We start from the raw sequence: 18246 nt of genomic DNA, 5'->3' as shown, positions 1-18246 counted from the left end.
AGTATCTCTCTGCTCTGTGGCCAGAGTACCAGTGTGTCGTCTCTCACACTGAACACCTTTTTGTATCTCCACGCAGTTCTCAGCCCCACGGTAGCTTCTCTTTGCTAGGCTTTGTGGAATATTGCACTGTGCACATACACACACTGCATAATGCACAAACCATGATTCACATAATCCCAAATTAGATTATATATATATATATATGTATATATGTATACATATATACATATATATATATAATTGTTTCATTTTAAAATTTTTGAAATGATAATTATGAGTTAAAATTTTTTGTCTTTCCTTATGCTGTCTTTCTTTAGTTTCAGTTTCAAAGTTATATACTAACTCATAAAATTAGTTGGGGAAATTTGGATCTAAAGTTCTTTATAAATTACCTTTATCTTATAGTATTTGTAATTGTTGTATCCGGACTTGATTCAGGATTTATGTTTGATGAGGTTTATTTGGCCCTCACTCTTTCTCTTTTTTATTATTCTCACCAGATATTGCTTCTTTTTTAGCTTTGTCAATCCACCCACTCTTTTGCTCCTTTGATTTATATTCCTCTTATTTCTATGGTCAATCGTTCTTTATTGGGTGCATTTCTTATAAGTCTTTGATGGTTCCTACTCACCACCCAAATCCCTAAACAATCAGCATGTCCCACGTGTTGCAGGGCTCCGACCTGGGTGCTCTCTTTCCGTCCACCTCACTACCCAGGTGATGTCACAGCACTTTCTACACTGTTGATAATCCTTAGATTCCCAAAGTCTGATCTTCAATACGCAAGTCTCCATTCAGATAACTAGTAGATATTTCAATCTTAAGGTGTCCAAAACCTTCTCCTCTTCCTCTAGAATTGTTTGGGTTTTTTGTTTTGTTTTGTTTTCTTTTCTTTTCTTTTTTTATTTAAAAAGGCAAATCAATCCTTCCATTGCTTCGCCCACCAACCTTGGGGTCATTCTTAATTATTCTTTTTCTATGACCCTACATTTCATCTAAAGCAATACTAGTGGCTATACCTGAAACATATATATGGAATATGGCCATATTTTATCATCACCAGTTACCCCTCTGCTTTAGGCTGACCTTATTCTCACCTAAATTATTATTTTCACCTAATTCTCCGAAAACCTAACCAAAGTCTCTTGACTCTCTGTAATCTGTTCTTAACATAGCATCCGGGTCCATGTTTTATATGCTATTATACTGCATTTTCTGTCAAGCATGAGTTAATTAAAAGTCTGTTTTCAAAAAAATTCATGTGTTTGGGTTTTCAGGGTTTTTGTTTTTGTTCTTTTTTATACATCAGAGATGATGATCCACATTGAGTCACTGAAATTTCTTGAGTTTTCTACAAACTAACACAGGGTCAATATTGATTAATATTCTGTATACCCTTGAGAAGAATGTGTATTCTCTAACTATTTGGTGTTTGTTTCCGTAAATTCATTAGATGCAATTTGTTAATTATATTATTAAAATTTCCATGCCCAATTTTTTCTATTTTCTATTTGATCTCATTGAAACAGAGGCAGTAAAATATCACATTTTCCTGGTAGAATTTAACATTTTTCTTACAATTCTAAAGACTATTTCTTTATACCTTCTGGAACTATATTATTAAATACATACACACCTAGAATTGTAGTGACTTTCAGATGAAGTGATTTTTTTGTTACTGCCATGTTTAGTAGATTTTTCTTCTTTTGGAAAAAAGAAGTGCTGAGAAGATTTCCAAATGATACAAGAAAAAATATAAGGGATACTCAAAAAAACTTGCAAATCTATGGCCAGGAGGATCTTTGAATTCCTAAAAGCCCACTTCATCTTCACTTCAAACTTGTTGCAATAGCACAGATTTCCAAAGCAGGGAGGTCTTGGCTTGGATTCTGAATCTACCACTTACCTGCCAAATTGAATTAGGAACTAAAATTTCTGACCTGACTCTTGATCTGCCACCTGGCACAAAGCTCCGTAGCCATGACCAGAGTAAGAAGTGTTACTGGCGGTAAATTGCCTGGGGCACAGTTGCTCTCCACAGAAAAGAACTATATTTAATACACACTATCACTCCCCTATAGACGTGGGAGAGTATGGGGGCAGGCCTCCATGTCACAGTTCTCTCTCCACTTAGTTCTACTGCTCCTCCCCTCCTCACAACTGGCATCCAGAAACACATGCCGACATAACATATGGAGAGAAAGTCCAGGTAATCCCAATGCCAGGAATAAACCAAAGTCAAAGCCATATGCTTCCTTTGCTTCCATTTAACATTAATTGGGTAATCATATCCATTCTGTCCAAGTGTATGTTCAAATATTCATTAAACACACACGCACATCCTATATTTAGAAGTTTTGACACCCTCATAACTTTCTTCTCCAACAGCATAATTGATTTTTAAATTGAATTTCAGTACCTCAATAATTAGTATTTTTAAATGAAAGGTGTATTAAATCAGTCAATGACATATACTTCTTTTATGTAAAAATAAAAAGGTCAAAGAAGAATGTTTTGCTCACAGAAGAAGACTATAATACATGATCAATGCTAATACAAACATTCAGTCAGATTCTTTAAAAACATACTGGGTATATAATATGTGCAGAGAATTAAAGTGATAGAAAGATAAAAACAAACAAACAAAAAGAAGGAATTCCACTCAATTAGGAGTATACAGTACTCTGGGGTAAACCGCATGTAAACAAATGACTGTATTATAACATATAATATTATATGGCAGAAGCAAATGTTTATTAATAACTTACTGTGTCCTAGATCAGGGATTCCCTCCTCAGCACTACGGTCATTTGGGACAAGATCATTCTTTGTTGTGGGGACTAACCTGTGCGTTGTGGGCTGCTTAATAATTGCACCCGTGTGCTCTCTACTTCAGGTTCTAGTAGCACCCACAAAATGCCTGAGGCACACCCTCCTCCATTGCCGACAACCAAAAATGTCTCCAGATTTTGCCAAATGTCCCCTGGGGAATAAAATCGCCCCAACTCCCCATCGAGAACCTCTGCTCTAGATGTTGTTTAAGTGCTGACATATATGACCTCATGTAATCCTCAGGACCATACAGGGGAGGAATTACCAGCATTCTCTACATTTTGCAAATGAGAAAATTTCGGTGTGGAGAAGAGCCAGTATCTTGTCCGAGACCACAGAGCTCCTGAGAAGCAGAGCCAGGATGTTGGACTGTGTGATGTGACGGCGGAGCTGTGGCTTCCACTCCACACTGGCCCCCGCGTGGCAGTGCCCCAGAGGCCCGTCACGGCGCTGGTAACAGAGACGTTTGAAGGCAGTGATTGGCAGAAACAAGCTCTTTCCTCTTTGGACGACAGACTGTTACCCGCTCACATTTTTATACTAACATAGAGGTCTAAACAACAAGCTGTGTGCACACAAGAGAGAAACAAGTGGTTATGACTAGGAGAATCTAGGGGGCCTTTTCCATAAGGGATGGCATTTGGTGTAAGCTTTACAGATGGAAATGATTCCAATAGGGAGCAGGGTGGAATTAATTGAAGGCAGATCAATAAGATGAAAATTAATTTCAATTTTTTTTTTGGGGGGAGAAGAGAAGACCATTCTTGCATGAGTAAAATTAAGGATGTAAAAAATGGAGAGAAAAATGAGGTAGAAAAGACATCCTGGTGTATCACAGTGTCTGCAGGGAACTTCATGAGCATTTTAAGGCCAGGCCTTCGATGGCCTTGGAAACCACATCAGGAAGTTTGTACTACATTTTTTAGTTAATGGGGAGTAATTTAAGGTCTTTACAGTGATTAAGGTTATCAGCAATGTCTTTCAGCAACTGCACAAAGGAAACATTGAAGAATAACAGGAGTTTAAGTACCACATCCCAGGCATTAGATTGTCAGTGGTAATGGGGCTGAATGTCTACAAAGAAGGGGTGGGGAGATTAAAAAAAAATGACATTCCTTAATCATTCATACTGTCCCTTTTGGAGGGGCCTGAGGTGACTGCTCGTCCACGCCCCTCTCCTAAGTGTAGGCTGCCATCATCTACCTCACATGCTGAGAAGTCCTCTCCACCACCCTGTACCCAGGCCAGGCAGCTCTTCTGTGGCTAAGAAGTGACCTGGCATGGAGCTATCCATTTGTTTCACTGATTTTCTCTATTGTTTTTGTCTTTTGAATCCCAGTGGTTTCTGCACTTATCTTTCTAATTTCCTTGCCTCTGCTTGCTTTGGATTGTTTTGCTCTTGTTCTAGATTCTCGAAGAGGGAGTATATAGATCATTGGTTTGAGACTTTCCTTCTTTGCTAATGTTGTAACTGCTACCGTTTTCTGGGTGCTGCCCCTGCACCCTCCTCACTTTGGCTGAGCCACCCGCCTCAACCGTGCCCTTCGGCCTGGTTAATAAGCAGCTCTCCAGCCCTGGGGCACAAGCTCCCCCAGAGTCAAACCCACGTCTGCGGCCACCACCCACTCCACCCACTCACCTCACCCAGGACCCTCAGCTGGTCCCAACGGATGAGCAAATGTTTTCTCTGGTGGGAAATCTACTAACCTCCACCCCTGGACCACAGTAAAGGCAGAAGCCCAGGGGTCTCTTTTGCGCTACCTGTGTGAGCCCCCCTGCTGGGTGAGATGCCCACCCCCACCCCAGCCACTCGTGCTTCCCGCTGACCCCTGATGGCACCCCTCTCTCTGGGACCCATGAGTAACAAACTATCTGTTCTCATGTATTACATCCTCAGTTTCCCATTATGTCCACCAGACCTCCACCCAGACCCAAATTTAAAGTCCAAGCAGCTAATGCAGAACACTAATATTTGCATTTATTGCATTGTTTCCCTCTCAACATTGCTTCAACTGTGTCCCACAAATTTTGATCCACTGCATATTCATTTTCATTTACTTCAGTTAAGTTTCTTTTATTTCTGTGGAAACTTCCTCTTGGACCCACAGTTTGTTTAGAAGTGGGCAGTCTAGGGCAGGGTTCTGTTTTTGATGCCTGGGTTGATTACTGTGGTCCGAGAGCACACTGTCTTCGTGTGCTGGGGCTGCCACACCAAACCAGGGATTTAAAAGAAGAGTTTATTGCCTCACCGTTCTGGAGCCCAGAATTCTGGAATCAAATTGTTAGAGGGGCCATCTTTCCGGTGAAGTCCACAGGGAAGAATCCAGCCCATGCCCTTCTAGCTGCTGGTGGGTTGCCAGCAACCCATGGATGGGGTTCTCTGCCTCTGTCTTCACATCGCATTGTCTCCTCCATATCCTAATTTCCTGTCTTATAAGGACACTAGTCACTTTGAATTAAGGATCTACTGTAGTAAGATTTAATATCAATAATCTAAGCTTCTACATTAAGAAACTAGAGAAATAAGAACATTATGAGACTGAATCAAGAAGATGAAAAATAATGCTAAAAATTAGACCTGAAATCAATGAAATTCTTTGAGTAGGAAGAGTTAGGGGCAATTCATAAGGCAATATGACCATAGAGATTCCAAGGTTGAATAGTAAAAATAACTTGGATTATGGAGAATTATATTCCACTTTCAATTGTTAAATAAGATCATGGATAAATTAAAGGCAATACTGTCCAACATTATCCAGATTACTGACCCCATTTTAACTTCATTTCATATGCCATGACCCTATTTCCAAAGGACACATTATGAGGTATTGGGGATTAGGATGTTAGCATATCATTTGGGGGGGACACAATTCAACCCATAACACAGTTTGTATGATTTCCATTCTTTTAAACTTATTCAGGTGTGTCTCACAGCCCAGGTTATGTATCATTTTGGGGTGTTTTACCCAGGCACTAGAAATAATGTGAATTCTGCTGTTCTTGGGTGGAATGTTCTATAAATGTCAATTTGGTCCTGTTGGTTCTTGGAGTTGCTGAGTACTTCTCTATCCTGCATGACTTTCTGTCTAGTTGTTTTATCAACTGTTGAGAGATTGATGCTAAGGTCTCCAACTTTGGGGACTTTGAATCTTTCTATTTCTCCTGTCAGTTCTATCAGTTTTGCTTCACATATTTTGCCTGTCTGTTGTTTGGTGCATGCACATTTAGGATTGCTGTAACTCTTGATGGATTGATCCTCTTATTGTTATATGTGCCCTTCTCTTCCTCTGGTAATTTTCTTAGCTCTGAAGTCTATTTTATCTGATATAAATATGGCCACTACTGCTTTGAATAGATTAATAGATGCATGATATAACTTTTTCTTTCCATTTACTTCCAACCTGTCTATGTCATTGTATTTTAACTGAGTTTCTTGGACACAACATATAGTTAGTCCATGGTATTTAATTCTCTCTGCTAATCCCTGTCTTAATTAGCGAATTTAGAACATTTACATTTAATGAAATTAATAATACATTAGGGCTTAAAACTTCCATGTTATTTTTTGTTTTCTATTTGTTCTCTCTGTTCTTGTTTCAGTTTTCTTTATTTCTGCCTTCCTTTGGATTACTTGGACAATTTTTATAATTTCATTTTTATTCATCTGTAGTGGTTTTGAGTGTTTCTTTTTGTATAGATTTTTTAGTGGTTGCTCTAGGTATCACATTATATATATACATAAAACCACAACCTAATGGTGCATTATTTTACCAGTAATTGTCGTTATTAAAATAGTTGACATTGTTTTACCAATGAAAGTGAAGTTTAGAAACCTTATATCACTCCCTTTATGTCACTTTACCATCCCCAATTTTAATATAATTGTCTAAAATAGTTCATTTATTGAAAACTACATCAGAGCGTTGCATGATTTTTGCTTCAACCATCGAACATAATTTGAAAAGTTGGAGAGAAGGAAAATCTATTGTATTTACCTATGTTTTTACCCTTTCCATTGTTCGTTTTTGCTTCCTCATGTCTCAAGTTTCCTTTTCTCACCATTTCCTTTCCAATAGGAAACTTCCTTTAGTCATTCTTTTAGGGTAGCTCTGCCAGTGACAAGTTCTATTCATTTTCTTTTATTTGAGCATATCTTGATTTTTCCTTCATTCCTGAAGGTTATTTTCACTTTATTTAGATTCTGGGTCGACAACTCTTTTTTTAAACACTTGAAAAATCATTGTGCCACTTTCTTCTGGCCTTCATGGTTTTTGAAGAGAAAATTCACTATAATTTGGTTTGTTTTTCCCTTACAGATAAGATGTACATCATTTTTTCTCTGGCTGTTTTAAAGTTTTTCTTTGTCTTTAGTTTCAGAATTTTAATTATGAAGAGTCTTGGCATGCATTTCTTTGGGTTTATCCTGTTTGGGTTTCATTCAGCTTCTTGAATTGATAGCTTATTAACTCAAGTTCCCTAGGGTAAATACTTAGATTATTCATTTTAGATCTTCTTTTAAATATATGCATTTAATTTAATAAATTTCCTTCTAGGAAATGCTTTCATGGCATCTGCCAAATTACTTATGTTATGTTTTTATTTTCATTCAGTTCAACATTTTCTTCAGCTTCTCTTGAGACTTCTTTATTGACTGATGTTTTATTAGAAGTGTGCTGTTAATTTCCATGTGTTTGAGGATCTTTGATCTTTCCGTTGTTGATTTCTAGTGTGATTCCACTGAGGTCTGAGAACATACTTTATATGATTTCTAGTATTTTTAATTTGTTAAGGTGTGTGTTGTGAACTAGAAAACCAGAATGTGATCTATGTTGGTGAATGTTCCATGTGAGCCTGAGAAGAATGTTTTATATCCTGTTGTTGTTTGATCAGGTTATCCATATCCTTACTGATTTTCTGCATGCTTATTTTATCAATAACTGGAAAGATTATGATAGACATCTCCAGCATAATAGTAGATATCTTCATTTCCCCTCTCTCCTCTTTCTTTCTTGTGCCCCATGTATTCTGAAGTTCTGTTGTTTGGTGTATAGTCATTTAAAATTGTTATGCCTCCTTGGTGAATTGACTCCTTTATCATTATATAATACCCTTCTTTATTCCTGATAACCTTCCATCCCACATAGTTCACTTTTTGACATATAATGTCAAGTTGAAGGCTAAAAATATTAGTAAATTTTTCTGAGTTATTTGAGAAAGAAACATTAATATCATTAGGACATAAATAACCCTTCATTTTAAGTCAAAATATTTCTCCTTGAGGCATTGATAAACCCTAAAATCTACCGTATTTTATGATGGAGCACAAGGTTGCATATTTTACATTATTTAAATAGAGAGTAAATAACTTTTATCTCCAAAGTTAAAGTGAGTTTTGGACTCAAAATTTTAGGGAAAAAATAAATCCATAATAAGACAATGTTAGTAGAAAAACTATATCCTACCAGATTCTGATCCAGACTACCTCTCACACTTGATAATCTGTTATCCATTTCCTGGGGACATTTGTGCCTTATTTTGTATTGCATCGTAGAAAATACACACTCTTTCTCATTCAAAGTTGCGGCGGTCACGGGCACTCTAGGAGAAAAGCCTATAGTCTGTCTCTCAAGTGGCCTCATATGGTGCCTTAATGAATTTGTCCAAGTTGAATGGAAACCTCTTGCTTGCAAGCTCAGAAAGGTGATTTTGGCCATGGACTGCAGGTAGATCCAAGCACAGGTGTGAATAAAAGCAGGAAATAATTTATTTCCATGCCAAGAGGAATAATTACCACAGGAATCAGACTAACAATCCTATCACTTTTCCTGGGCAGAGAGGGGAAACCAATATGCTGGGTAAGCATAAAATCAACAAAAAAGAGTTAGAAGAGCTGAATACTGAATGATAACCAAGCCTGCTACATCCATCTTACAATAGAGATGCTCTTATCAAGATATCAGAACACTACGAATCCATTGTCTCTAATTCACTCTATTCAGAAAATTGCCAGTAATCATCTTTTTCCAACTTTCAGGAATGTACAAATGGCCCTTGCATTAACATCTCCTTCTTTAGAAATATTAATGCACTTAACTGGGTAATAAACTTACCTCTAAAGTTATAGAGATTATTATTTCTCTTTAAAGGAATTTTTCATATCTCTAACCTATTATGCATTGATTTTGAAATTTCACTCTCTAGGGCAGACTATCTTTCCACTTTCTTTGACTAAGTCTTACTATAAATTCCATTGACAAGAATGGCTAATAATTTATGATCTATTCATATATATGCCTAAATTTTAGAAATTGCTGCTATGATTTGTATTATATTAAATAAATTATAAAGTACTTTTTCTTAACTCAAAAGACTTTTTCATTGGCTGGTGCTATGTTGCTCATTCTTAGAAAATAAACCAATAATACCAAGTATCAATAAATAATAGCCACCTTAAGTGAAAGAAAATGTAAATGTAAATGCAATGTTTCATTAGAGCTAATATAAGACATGCATCTCTGAAATGTTTTCAGGGTAAGACTTTTGATTTAATATTTTGAGTGAGACTTTCTACAGACATTGGGTCAAATGGCAGACAAAGGCAAGTGGAGAAAATAAGTAGTCATTTATTCCTTTGCCCTATCATGTAAGCCTGCTTTTTTCATGAATGTTTAATTTTTTGCCCCATTAAGTACAGTGAGCAAAGAACTCGAATATAACTGAGATATAGAGAGATGTAGAGAGGTGAAACATAATGACCTAACTCTTACTTGGAAATCCACTTGATATATTCTGCAGCATGACGTGCCAAAAAAGATGGTGAGATTATATTTCAGCTTAGTTCCCACTGATAAAGTTATCATTGATAAAATTAAAATATAGCAAGAATTGAAGAAGAAATAAAGGGAAGTACAGTGTGGAAAGGTGAGGGGAAATATATTAGCAATATTTCATGGAGGCACCAAGTCATAAATACCCATTGAAAATCTTGTTAGTTCCACAAATATCCTTATAGGATTTGCCATAGACTGTGATATTTTCATAGCAGAATTTCTGAGTGGAAAAAGTAGAGTGTACACAAATTTTTTTTTTAAATGTTTGTGGGAGATCTACTGAGAGGACCTAAGAAATCCCATCTATTGGAGTTTTGTTGTTAAAACTCTAATGGGTCCTAGACACAAAAACTCAACCTAGGATTTTTTTTCTCAAACCAAGAGGGAATATAAAGTACACATAAGCCAAAGTGGTAGGATGAATTTTAAATCAATTCGTAACTAGAAATAGAAAATTTACCTGGACCTGAATTGGTGCATTGACATCTTCAATGCATTCTTAATTTGAACTCACCGTGGTAGTCAATTTGTAATCAGTTAAGCATGCCTATTTTCAAGGAATCAGGGCATAGGCAGTTCTATAAAGCAAATGTTTAATTTAAAGCCCATTTGTGTGTATGTGTGATGGGGAGAATATCAACTACTCTTTCCAGAAATCCCAGAAGATGACTGAAAAGGCAATCATTTTAATGCATTTGCATCCAACACGCAGATAAAGAAAATATGCCACTTACCAAAGAAACCTAATATTCAGGTTGACAGAACACACATGGAAACCTAGAGCCTTTGCTTCAAACACAGACAAATGTAAAAGATTGCTTTCTTATAAATTAAGAAACAAGCAAATGAGATTGGAAACAGTTGCCAAAAATCTTCATCAGCTAGAAGTGGGGAGATTTTCCTAGAAGCCTGAAACCAACAGTAGTACCGAGAGGCCAAAGTTTTCCAGTGAGGGTGTTGGAGGAACTGGGCCACCCACATAGGTTGGGGAGGAGATTTTGGAGCATATGTGGGGCCATGGGCCATGCAGACTGTGCATACTGGGGACTCTAGCCATGCCACCTGGCCAAGCCAAGGCCAGGACGTGGCTGAGACACTATCCATGGCTAGGCCAGGACGTGGCTGAGACACTATCCATGGCTACAACCTCAGATGGTTCCATCTCTATGAGACCAAGACCCAGACCTAAGCCTCACAATGAGATGGAGCTTCACCCCACATCAGTTGCATATAAATAAGGTTACAAAACAAGATGGCCAGAAAAGACTTGGACCAGACCTGTGTCACAGGCCAGTGTTGAGGCCATAGCTTAAAGTCCCTACTCAGAATGACTTCAGGTTCCAGCAACTGGGGACAGATATCAACTCACCCAGAATATGAACATCTGTTCATATGTTTACTTGCCATCTGCATATCTTTTTTGTGAAGTTTCTATTCAAATATTTTGTCCATTTTTAAACTGGGTTGTTTGTTTTCTTACTGTTGAGTTTGAAGATGTATTTTTGTATATTTTGGATAGAAGTCCTTCATCATATATGTGTTCTACAAATATTTCCTCTCAATCTGTGTTTGTCTTTTAGGGACAATTTGACCTCAGCTGGGAACATGTACACCACACACACCAAATGTTTTTGCCACTCTGCATGCCTGTGAATAACTGAGAAAGCACTGCCAGTAATTATTTGAGGGTTACAAATAAATTATAGCAAGTGGGAAAATTCACAAATACAGAATCTGCAAATAATGAGAATCACCTGTATTTTAAATTTCCTCTCTTGTAATTCCAAAATCTGTGTCACAAATGAGTCTGTTTCTGATGCTTGATTTTTCTCTTCAGACTATATTTTTTCTTGACTTTATCATTTTTTTACTGAAGACAGACGTGATGCACAGGGTAACAGGAAGTGAGGTAAACGGGCCTTTAGTGTGAGGTTTGATGCTAACCTGGCTGGGCGTTGGGCTGTGTTTGACGTTTGCTTTGGTAGTAGGCACCAGAGCCTTTGATTTTCTCTCACTTCCTTGGGTTTTCTCCCATGCTGTCTTTGGTCTCCCCTGAACTCCCTGTTGAACACAGTCTCCTCCTTGCAGCTTTTTCACTGGGATCCACTGCTGTGACTCTGTTGCCCTGGGGATGTGGTGGGAATGATGGAGGAGGGACGTGTTCACAACCTATGACACATCTCCTGGCCCGTGTCCCTGGGTGTGGACCTCCTCAAGTCAAGTGTCTCTTAGCTTTCCCTCCCTCTTGGGGGAGATGGGAAGGGGAGATGGGATGGAGCTGGGAGACTGCCCCTTCCCCAAGTGGGAGAAGACCCAGTCAAGTCTTTTCCCTGCAGAACAGCCCTTTGTCATGGAGAATGTTCTGGGTGTATCTCACAATGGTTGATTTTCTCATCTCCAGGCCAGAAACAGGAGGGATTTTTCCCTGGCTCCACACTATAAGCTCCTTTTTGGTAAAACCCATGAAACTGTGGGGGCCCCAAGACTGCTTCCTGAGGAGTTTCTCACTCTCAAGCTAGCTCACCCGCAGTCTCTAGCAATTCAGCAATATTACCATGTAAGTTCCTACCAGTTCTTGCCTCCAGTGGTTTCTGCTCCAGGTAACCCGATCTCAGCTGTGATTCTCTGAATTCACCTGTTTCTTCAGATTTTGGGGTGGCTGTTTGCCATGGGACCTCAATTCTCTGTTCCAAGAAAAGTCATTGATTTTCAGTTTGTCAAACTTTATTCTTTTATAAGTATGGAACTTATGACTTCTAAACTTTTTGTTTGTTGGAACTGAAAACCTGAGTTCAATGAATTTTTATATGCATCCAATCATATAACCACCACCACAATCAAGTTACAGAAGAATTTCATTACCCCACTGAGTTTCCTGTGTCTCTTTGTACTCAACCCATCACCTGAACAAGCCTAAGGCAACCACTGTCTTCTGTCCTTATAATTTTGCCTCTTCCATAGTGTCAAATTAATGGGATCTCCAGAACACTGTATCAATGGAATCACAGAGTATGTAGAACACAAATCTGCCTTAACGTATTTTACTCCTTACAGCAAAACACAGATTTACAGTTATGAGTTTTTTATCTTAAATTGTCAATATTTTTCTTTATTTACTCATCTATTTACCCTTTCTGATGCTCTTCATTCTTTCCTGTACAAAGTTCTTTGCTCTCATGCCAAATCATTTTATTTTTCAAACTTGAGAACTTTATTATTTCTCGCAGTCTGAATCTACTGGGAATGCATTCAATCAGCATTTTTTCATCTAAAAATATAGTTTACATTGATTAAAAAAGGTTCACATTTGGTTTTCTTTGTATTTATCTTCCTTAAATTTCACTGAGCATCTTTATCTTTGGTTTCATATCCTTCATTAATTATGGACAATTTTCAGACATTATCTTTTCAGATAATGTATCTGCCTCCCTCCCTCCCTCTCCAACTTCACAGATCCATTATGTTAGACCCAGTAACTCACTCAGAGCCACTTTTCTTTGAGTCCTCTCAGCCTTTCTTCTCCTTTTTCCAGTCTGCCATCACCTCAGACAACAAGTTTTTCATTTCAGATATTGTATTTATATTTTAGATTGCTCGTTTGTTTCATTCTCTTTTTTCTTTCACTCTAAATTCTCCTTTGAATTGTTCTATCTTTTATCCACTTTTCCATCTTTTACTCTTTTTCTTAACACATTTATGATTATTTTTTCCTAAACTCCTTTTCTCTACACACCACGTGGATCAGCTGTGAGTCTGATTTTATTGTCTATTTTTTTTATCATCAGTCGCCTTTCCCTGCCTCTTCATGTTTATATTGTACACAGAAGATGATGGATAAAATACCTCTAGAGATCAAAACTGGTATTATACTCCCCCAGACAGTATCTCCCTTGGTTGATGAATGGGGAGTTGACCACTCAATTTTATCAGGAATTGAACTGAATCGGGGCTGGGTTGTTTCTGCCTTCCTCTGGTTTTAACTGTTTTCAGGGCAAAACCAGTCATGTCTGTTAAAGATCCTTCCTCTGGTGGGACTTCTTCTCCTCAGCACTCTGAGATTTTAGGGGATTTCATTTTGCCTTTTGAGTTCACCCCACACCCTGCATCCTGTGCTGTCCAGTAAAGAAACTGACCATGCATCTGGGGTTCCTCTAGATTCCAAACTGTCATGGCAGCTAACATGGCCACTGAGGCTTTGCTGGGCTTTTCCTCAGGCGAGTGCTTCTGCCCATGGCCAATAGGTGCTCTGCTCATGCCCTGACCTGGAACCTTCTCTCAGGTGAGGAAACTGCCAGCAGCGTCCGCTCATCCAAGAATGGCTGCTCCCTCTTTGGAATTGTAATTCATCTAGTCCTCTTCACTTCTGGAGCTCTCTGGTATCTTTAAAAGTTATAACTTTATAATTCATCTTTATTTTGTTGATGCAGCAGTACTGGTGGTTTACTGCTACCCCTTTGTAATAGGTCTCATCTGGAAACAGAAATCTTTAATATCTTCAGAAAAAGACTACAGAGTATATATTACTATTTACAACATAAATGATGAAACAGTCTCTGTGAGGTTAAATAATTTGTCCAAGTTTATATGCTTAATAAATTGAAGAAGGAACTAATTCCAGAGGCAATGGGGAGAGGCATTTCCAGAGGCAATGGGGAGAGACATCTAACAACAATCTTCTTAACTCCATGGATTCAAGCTGGCTTGGACTGCTCTTCCAGCCTCACTGGTTCAGAGCACACAGCCTGCAATCAAAGGTACCAGAGGTGTGACATCTTTCAAGGATTCCACACGAAGGTACTAGTAACACTCAGAACAGGCAGCAGCTGCTCTCCCTCTCTTTATTGCAGTGTGATGTCACTGCAATTTCCTGATCTGAGCACATCAGTCTTTTGCTTTTTAATGTAAAGAAAGTCAACTCTACAGAATGAGAAACAGCTGGATTCAGAGATGGTCTTTTTTATCCTCAAATACACTTAACTTTTAACTAAAATATTTTCCTGTTTTAATGACATTATACATAAAGTATCCAGGCCTGATTATTGAAAACTTTTCCATCATTTGTGGGGGAGATGAACCATGCTCAGGTCTCATGGCTGTCATTTATGAAACTGCAAACACAGCTCAGTAAATGGCACTGTCACCAAGTGGCTAACTTTCCACGCGAGGGTCATTCTCAGCAGGGAGAAGGCTTTGACGGGGGCGTACTGAGGAAGCCAGGACAGCTGACAATTGCACACTCACATCTACCCATTCACGTCACATCCACTAGAAGTGATTCAGGGAAATACTAAATCCCTACAGTGAAAAACTGTTCATGTTATCTATATACCAGTCAAATGTGTTTTTCGGGTATCAACATTTTAATTATTGTATTAGCATATCTGAGCTTTCTTGAAAACTGCAACATTAACTTAAAATCACCTATCATTTGTTATTAATGTTTTCAAGCATCACACAAAATGTATATACAGTATGTGTACATACATGTATATAATCATACACACAAAGTATATACATGTATGTGTGCATGTGTGTGTCTCTACACAGAGACAAAGACAAACATAGATATATATTATAGTCATTGAAAACTTTCACAGATATAATCCTTATCCATTCAACAAATATTTATTGAGTGCCTATTATATCCCAAGTACTAGCTATAAAACTGTGGATAAAACAGACATGGCCCCAGCCAGTCCTTCTGGAAATTGTAATTTAATGACGTAGAAAGAGTTTAAACAAGCAATTATAATCATAACTCAGGAAACTGCCAAAGATAGCCTTTCATCCATGTAATAGGAAGACCTAATCCATCCTTCCTTTAACACAATCATTTCTCCTCTAAAGAAATTGTTATAGTAGATATTTCAAGCAGCAAATGGAAAAAGGAGAAATACAGTGACTTGATAAATTAGGCAAACAAAAAGCAGGGGCTAGAAAGGAAATAACAAAACAGAGTAAACATATAAGAGAGGAGAATGGAGTATATCAGGTGTCTCTAAATGGGACTGGATTAAATGCCTATTAAAATGAGTTTATAAGAACCATAGTAAAATATATTTTAAAATTGAATTTAAAGGTATGGGCAGTTAAATGTCTAAACGAAAAGGGGGAGAAACATGGCAGAAGTGACGAAACTAATATTAATTCAATGGGCTAAAACACTGAGAAGGCAAAATAAAATCAGTTATCAAAGCAAAATTATTAAAGTCAAGGAAAACTTTGAAAAATAAAATTATCCTGGAATATTTCATTATATCTCAATTCATTCTATTAGACAAAAAATCAGTAAAAATATGGATAGAATGAGCAATCACCCTTATAGATATACAGAGAACTTTTCATTAAAAAGAAGAGCGAATGCATTTTTATGACCATGGAACAATTTGAAAACTCATCATGCATTTAGCATTTAGCTTCCCTCAACCAAACAAACACACACATAATAGATAGATAGATAGTTGATTGACAGATAGATAGATAATGGGAATTGTACAGGCAACATAATCCATTCATAACCCAATAATATTTTGGAAATTAATAATAATACAATACATAAAAATTGAGCAAAGGACACACACAAGCAAGTCACAGAAGAGAAAATTCAGGTATTTTAAATTATATGAAAGAACCTCAACCACGTAACCAGAGAAAAAAATGTAAAAAGTCTTAAAATGTGCTATTCTGGTGAAGTTGCAGAGAAATGTGTACTCTTACACATAGCGAATGGTACAACTCCTTTGGAGTGTTGTCATTATCTTTTAGAATTTAGAATGTGCATGTCCTAACCCTACCCGCAAAGAAAGAAATCCTCATATCTGCACAAGGAAACATACCAAGGATATGCATTGCAACATTTCTAAAATAGAGAAAGTTCTGTAATCAATTGAATTCCTATTAATGGGCAAGACGTATATAAAAATGTGGTATATATTGCTTAAAAATGAAATAGATCTGCAATATAACAACAGAATAGATCTCAAAAACATATTGATTAGTGAAAAAGCAAGTTGTCAAACAAGAACAATGAATATAGCCTGATCCCATCTTAGATCATCTGAATATCTACCCTCTAATCACATTTTGCCAGATGTTTTCATCTCCCTTGATTCCATTTGTGTTTATAAATTCATTGGATCATCTTGTAAGGAGGAGAGAACTGTAACATTTCTGATAATTATATGATTGATTTAAGACAGCTGAAGGTCAAATGATGTCATGGCATGATGTACTGTGGCCTGTTTCTCTGATGTTTCTGGAGAGATAAGTGGTGGGAGAGTTAAGTCATCACACAGAGAACATGGCAGTATGCCTGAGTCCAAAGAACTGACATCAGATTCATTTTTTTTAAGGCAGACTTGTCTCAGCATTTCTTATGTTAAATACATTTTGTTAATTTGAATTTTTATGATTTAATCATGTGTATGTTTAGTGGATTTTGTAACTGTAGGAGGTTAAGGAGTTTGTCTCTCCTTTTATAATAACATATATGTAAATGCTATTGTAATAAAATATGTCTGCACTGGGTGTAAGAAATATTTGTTCCCTTACAATGGGTCCATAGATTAATTTATAATAATAGTAATAAGAACTAAAATTTATTGAAACTGTACCTATAAGTCAGCCACTGAATTAAGTTCCTAATTATCTCAATTACATCTAGTCACGTCTCTGCATTTTACCAATGGCAGAGCTGAGGCTTACAGAGGTTGGGTTTGATGATTCTGTTGTCAGCTTGGTTAAGCTGGAATTATATTTCCGGATCCTTGTCCCTGGTTCTTGGTTAGAGTTGGCCAAAAGGTGTACCTGTATGAGATTTGGGAGGTGGATGTCAAACCCATTTGCTCCCAAAGTTTGGTACTTTTAATAGAGTAGTTATACCTAACCAATAAAAGTAGAACTTTTCCAAATATGCTTTTATGCATGGTTTTCAAAGGATTGAGAAAAATCAGTTTTCCCTACCAGAGCTGAGGATAAGGAAAAGCATGTGGATGGAGATGGTGGTTGGTGGTTGTTGGGTTTTCTTGATGGGTCTAGGACAGAGGACAGAGTGGCATTTCCCTCCTCTCTTGATGGGGAACCTGCAGGCTGAGGACAAGATGGGGAAACACGTGCCAAAGAGAGGGGCCCTCTTCTCTTGCTTGTGTAGCTGTTGGAAAGAATTAATATTTACACAATCATTAATAATGAAAAACAGAAAGCTATATATCCTATAATTTAGAGAAAGTTGCATGCTATGGGAATGGAAATTCCCATTGAGGGAATTAAGGAAAGTCTTTTGCAAGAAATTGTGATTGAGCTTGGTTTTCAAGAGTGAGTAAGATTTGAGGCAATGGAGAAGACGGGGCAGACAGTAAGTGATATATTCATTTCACAGCTACATAAATGTCTCATATGTGCCAAACACCATTACAAGCATTGAAAATCTAAATGCAAGCAAGACAGACATGATAGCAAATCTCATGAGCCTTAAAAGAGTGTCACAGAACATGGTAGGACTGTATGTACTAAGCCAAAAGGAAGTTCCTGGGGAAAACAGTGGCTGAACTTGAAAAAAAAAATGAGTATTTGATATAATGTATAG

Source organism: Choloepus didactylus, chromosome 16, assembly GCF_015220235.1.
Source record: "Choloepus didactylus isolate mChoDid1 chromosome 16, mChoDid1.pri, whole genome shotgun sequence".
Lineage (NCBI taxonomy): Eukaryota > Metazoa > Chordata > Mammalia > Pilosa > Megalonychidae > Choloepus > Choloepus didactylus.
Note: the sequence above shows the minus strand (reverse complement) of the source record.